This window comes from Podarcis vaucheri, assembly GCF_965113315.1.
Source record: "Podarcis vaucheri genome assembly, chromosome: 1".
Taxonomy (NCBI): domain Eukaryota; kingdom Metazoa; phylum Chordata; class Lepidosauria; order Squamata; family Lacertidae; genus Podarcis; species Podarcis vaucheri.
The window spans coordinates 33,525,199-33,530,672 of NC_138759.1; the positions used below are offsets into that span (position 1 = coordinate 33,525,199).

The following is a 5,474-nucleotide window of genomic DNA, read 5'->3' on the forward strand; positions in this document are numbered from 1 at the left end:
AATAGAGGCGGACCATTTGGGGGGACAAATGTGAGTAATAACGCCTTAGGAATCACTGAAGCCTGTTTCATCAATGTCTGGGGTGGATAACCAGCCCCGGCCTGTTTCTAGGGCTGTGGAGCCAAAGCGTGTCTGGTCCTTGTCCTTAGAGTAATTGCAGGCAAGGCGCCGAGGGCTGGACAGCACAAGGACTACAACCGAGGCGGCTGTTGGAACAGAGGCCTTTGGTTGGAGCGGGGCTTGGCTGGGAAGAGCGGGAGGAGGAGGAGGCGGAGCCAGTCCCGCATGTAGATGAGGCGGCGCCGTGGAGCATTATGGGGGAGCACGAAACGGGCTTCGCGGGCCTTCGGAGACGTCGCGGCTCCATCAGGCTGCGCCGGTAGATCATGCCCGACTGCAAGCGAGCGAAGGGAAGCGGGGACGGGGCCCTTGGGCAGGGCTTGGTATGGTCGCTGTGCTTTGAAGGGGTACGGGAGGACGGCGGCCCGGGTCCGGTCTGAGAAGAGAGCATACTTACCTGGCAGGGGAGACACCTTGATCATGAAGGAGGTTTTCCCAGGGTGAGGCTCATCCATTGCACTGCGGGTGTGCTGACCCCTGCGATTTCCCCAAATGCGGGAAACTCGACTGCATAATTTGTGGTAGTGGGGGACTGCGTTCGCGCTTTCCCCTGACAATTCCTGTGCAAAAAACAGAAATAAAGGTTCTAGAAGTAATGTTGTTACTTTCCTTTTTGTGGCATGTGAGGGGTGCCTGTTTCTTTGCAGGATTCGTGGTTTTTTTGTGTACGTTTTCTTTTGCTCTTTGGTTTGTTTTTCAGACTGAGAGTCCTATCTGGTCCAGAAGTTTCTAGTGTAGTATATGGGAGGTGTATTTAAAATTGTTACTGTACAATCCAATATAGAATATACAAAACATAACAAGAAGTTAGAACTTGACTGCATAATTTGTGATACCGGGGATTGTGTTCATGCTTTCCACTTTGTTGTTATTTAGTCGTGTCTGACTCTTCGTGACCCCATGGACCAGAGCACGCCAGGCACTCCTATCTTCCACTGCCGCCCGCAGTTTGGTCAAACTCATGCTGGTAACCTCGAAAACACTATCCAGCCACCTCGTCCTCTGTCGCCCCCTTCTCCTTGTGCCCTCCATCTTTCCCAACATCAGGGTCTTTTCCAGGGAGTCTTCTCTTCTCATGAGGTGGCCAAAGTACTGGAGCCTCAGCTTCACGATCTGTCCTTCCAGTGAGCACTCAGGGATGATTTCCTTAAGAATGGAGAGGTTTGATCTTCTTGCAGTCCATGGGACTCTCAAGAGTCTCCTCCAGCACCATAATTCAAAAGCATCAATTCTTCGGCGATCTGCCTTCTTTATGGTCCAGCTCTCACTTCCATACATCACTACTGGGAAAACCATAGCTTTAACTATACAGACCTTTGTCGGCAAGGTGATGTCTCTACTTCTCAAGATGCTGTCTAGGTTTGCCATCGCCTTTCTCCCAAGAAGCAGGCGTCTTTTAATTTTGTGGCTGCTGTCACCATCTGCAGTGATCATGGATCCCAAGAAAGTAAAATCTCTCACTGCCTCCATTTCTTCCCCTTCTATTTGCCAGGAGGTGATGGGATCAGTGGCCATGATCTTCATTTTTTTGATGTAGAGCTTCAGACCATATTTTGCGCTCTCCTCTTTCACCCTCATTAAAAGGTTCTTTAATTCCTCCTCACTTTCTGCCATCAAAGTTGTGTCGTCTGCATATCTGAGGTTGTTGATATTTCTTCCGGCGATCTTAATTCCGGCTTGGGATTCATCCAGCCCAGCCTTTCGCATGATGAATTCTGCATATAAGTTAAATAAGCAGGGAGACAATATACAGCCTTGCCGTACTCCTTTCCCAATTTTGAACCAATCAGTTGTTCCATATCCAGTTCTAACTGTAGTTTCTTGTCCCACATAGAGATTTCTCAGGAGACAGATGAGGTGATCAGGCACTCCCATTTCTTTAAGAACTTGCCATAGTTTGCCGTGGCCGACACAGTCAAAGGCTTTTGCATAGTCAATGAAGCAGAAGTAGATGTCTTTCTGGAACTCTCTAGCTTTCTCCATAATCCAGCGCATGTTTGCCATTTGGTTTCTGGTTCCTCTGCCTCTTCTAAATCCAGCTTGCACTTCTGGGAGTTCTCGGTCCACATACTGCTTGAGCCTTCCTTGTAGAATTTTAAGTGTAACCTTGCTAGCGTGTGAAATGAGTGCAATTGTGCGGTAGTTGGAGTATTCTTTGGCACTGCCCTTCTTTGGGATTGGGATGTAGACTGATCTTCTCCAATCTTCTGGCCACTGCTGAGTTTTCCAAACGTGCTGGCATATTGAGTGTAGCACCTTAACAGCATCATCTTTTAAAATTTTAAATAGTTCAGCTGGAATACCATCACTTCCACTGGCCTTGTTATTTGCAGTGCTTTCTAAGGCCCATTTGACTTCACTCTCCAGGATGTCTGGCTCAAGGTCAGCAACCACACTACCTGGGGTATACGAGACATCTATATCTTTCTGGTATGATTCCTCTGTGTATTCTTGCCACCTCTTCTTGATGTCTTCTGCTTCTGTTAGGTCCTTTCCACTTTTGTCCTTTATTATGGTAATCTTTGTACAAAATGTTCCTTTCATATCTCCAATTTTCTTGAACAGATCTCTGGTTCTTCCCATTCTATTGCTTTCCTCTATTTCTTTGCATTGCTCGTTTAAGAAGGTCTTCTTGTCTCTCCTTGCTATTCTTTGGAAATCTGCATTCAATTTCCTGTATCTTTCACTATCTCCCTCGCATTTTGCTTGCCTTCTCTCCCTCGCTATTTGTAAGGCCTCATTGGACAGCCACTTTGCTTTCTTGCATTTCCTTTTCATTGGGATGGTTTTCGTTGCTGCCTCCTGTATAATGTTGCAAGCCTCCATCCATAGTTCTTCAGGCACTCTGTCCACCAAATCTAAATCCTTAAACCTGTTCCTCACTTCCACTGTGTATTCATAAGGGATTTGATTTAGATTGTATCTTACCGGCCCAGTGGTTTTTCCTACTTTCTTCAGTTTAAGCTTGAATTTTGCTATAAGAAGCTGATGATCTGAGCCACAGTCAGCTCCAGGTCTTGTTTTTGCTGACTGTATAGAGCTTCTCCATCTTTAGCTGCAGAGAATATAATCAATCTGATTTCGATGCTGCCCATCTGGTGATGTCCACGTGTGGAGTCGTCTCTTGTGTTGTTGGAAAAGCGTGTTTGTGATGACCAGCTTGTTCTCTTGACAGAACTCTGTTAGCCTTTGCCCTGCTTCGTTTTGATCTCCAAGGCCAAACTTGCCAGTTGTTCCTTTTATCTCTTAACTCCCTACTTTAGCATTCCAATCCCCTATAATGAGAAGAACATCCTTCTTTGGTGTCACTTCTATAAGGTGTTGTACATCTTCATAGAATTGGTCAATTTCAGTTTCTTCAGCACCAGTAGTTGGTGCATAAACTTGGATTACTGTGATGTTAAAAGGTCTGCCTTGGATTCGTATCGAGATCATTCTATCATTTTTGAGATTGCATCCTAGTATAGCTTTCGCCACTCTTTTGTTGACTATGAGGGCCACTCCATTTCTTTTATGGGTTTCTTGCCCACAGTAGTAGATATGATGGTCATCCAAACTGAATTCATCCATTCCCGTCCATTTTAGTTCACTGATGCCCAGGATGTCAATATTTATTCTTGCCATCTCATTTTTGACCACCTCCAACTTACCCAGGTTCATGGTTCTTACATTCCAGGTTCCTATGCAATATTTTTCTTTACAGCATTGGACTTTCCTTTCGCTTCCAGGCATATCTGCAACTGAGCGTCCTTTCGGCTTTGGCCCAGCCGCTTCATCAGCTCTGGATCTACTTGTACTTGCCCTCCGCTCTTCCCCAGTAGCATGCTGGACGCCTTCTGACCTGAGGGGTTTCCACTAACTGGTGTTAAAAAAAAACAGAAGGATGCACTGCCTGGAGCTGAGGAGCTTCTGCCTGATTTCTCCACTCCTTGGGAGCCTGCTGTGGAAAATGGGGTGAAGGAGGAATCAGTGTCGGGGGGGGGGCTGCCAGAAAAATTGGTGCAGCAGGAGGAATTGCAGGCATGTAATAACACATAGAAAAAACTCAGGGTGTGTGTGCACACTGCAGAAGAGCAGCAGGTTCCTGCTGATTTTCTTACTCCACTGCAAAGTGCTGCAGACAAGAGCACAATGGTGGTCACACAGAAATACCTAGCATGTTAAAGAGTGGAGCCAGAAAAACAGTGGTGCCAGAAAAACAGGTGCAGCAGGAGGAATGACTAGTGTGCAAAAAACAGAATTAATATGCCTTATTCATACTCTTTTTCTACATTGTATTCCACTTTCAAATTTGTCGCAATTCTGATTAAAATCAAACTTCTCAGGAAATTGGCCGCATTTTGGTCTGTAAAGTTGCCTGACGTTGAGTGCTACTTGCTAGGAATCAGGAGTGCCGAAGGGATCCTGTGCTCATGGCCTCCTTGTGGGATTCGTAAGAGACACGTCTGTCTGGTTGGTCCCTGGGAGAAGAACATTCCACCAAGTACAGTAGGTGTTGAGTCTCATCCCCATTTTCTTACGTTCTAACATGAACAGATAGGATATCCATAAGAAACACTGCAAAGTTGCTCTGGCTTTATAAGCTTTTCCGCAGACAGTGGCTTTGCAGTAGTATTATTAATAATAATAATATTTTATTATTTATACCCTGCCCATCTGGCTGGGTTTCCCCAGCCACTCTGGGCGGCTTCCAACAAAACACTAAAATACAATAACCTATTAAACATTAAAAGCTTCCCTGAACAGGGCTGCCTTCAGATGCCTTCTAAAGGTTTGGTAGTTATTTTTCTCTTTGACATCTGGTGGGAGGGCGTTCCGCAGGGCGGGTGCCACTACCAAGAAGGCCCTCTGCTTGGTTCCCTGTAACTTGGCTTCTCGTAGCGAGTGAACCCGCCAGAAGGCTCCCGGCGCTGGACCTCAGTGTCTGGGCAGAATGATGGCGGTGGAGACGCTCCTTCAGGTATACAGGACCGAGGCTGTTTAGGGCTTTTAAGCTCAGAACCAAGACTTTGAATTGTGCTCGGAAACGTACTGGGAGCCAGTGTAGGTCTTTCAAGACTGGTGTTATATGGTCTTGGCGGCCACTCCCAGTCACCAGTCTGGCTGCTGCATTCTGGATTAGTTGTAGTTTCCGGGTCACCTTCAAAGGTAGCCCCACATAGAGCGCATTGCAGTAGTCCAAGCGAGAAATAACCAGAGCATGCACTACTCTGGTGAAACAGTCTGTGGGCAGGTAGGGTCTCAGCCTGCGTACCAGATGGAGCTGGTAAACAGCTGCCCTGGACACAGAATTGACCTGTGCCTCCATGGACAGCTGTGAATCCAGAATGACTCCCAGGCTGCGCACCTGGTCC

At 46.7% G+C, this 5,474-nt stretch overlaps 1 long non-coding RNA gene across 1 annotated transcript; it reads left to right on the forward strand.

Annotated features, from left to right (window-relative positions):
• Positions 1 to 450: 450 nt before the first annotated feature.
• Positions 451 to 4,734, forward strand: LOC309527330. The gene is made up of 3 exons (XR_014217190.1): positions 451 to 964; positions 3,967 to 4,119; positions 4,323 to 4,734. It is a non-coding gene; the product is annotated as an uncharacterized lncRNA (long non-coding RNA).
• Positions 4,735 to 5,474: the final 740 nt, after the last annotated feature.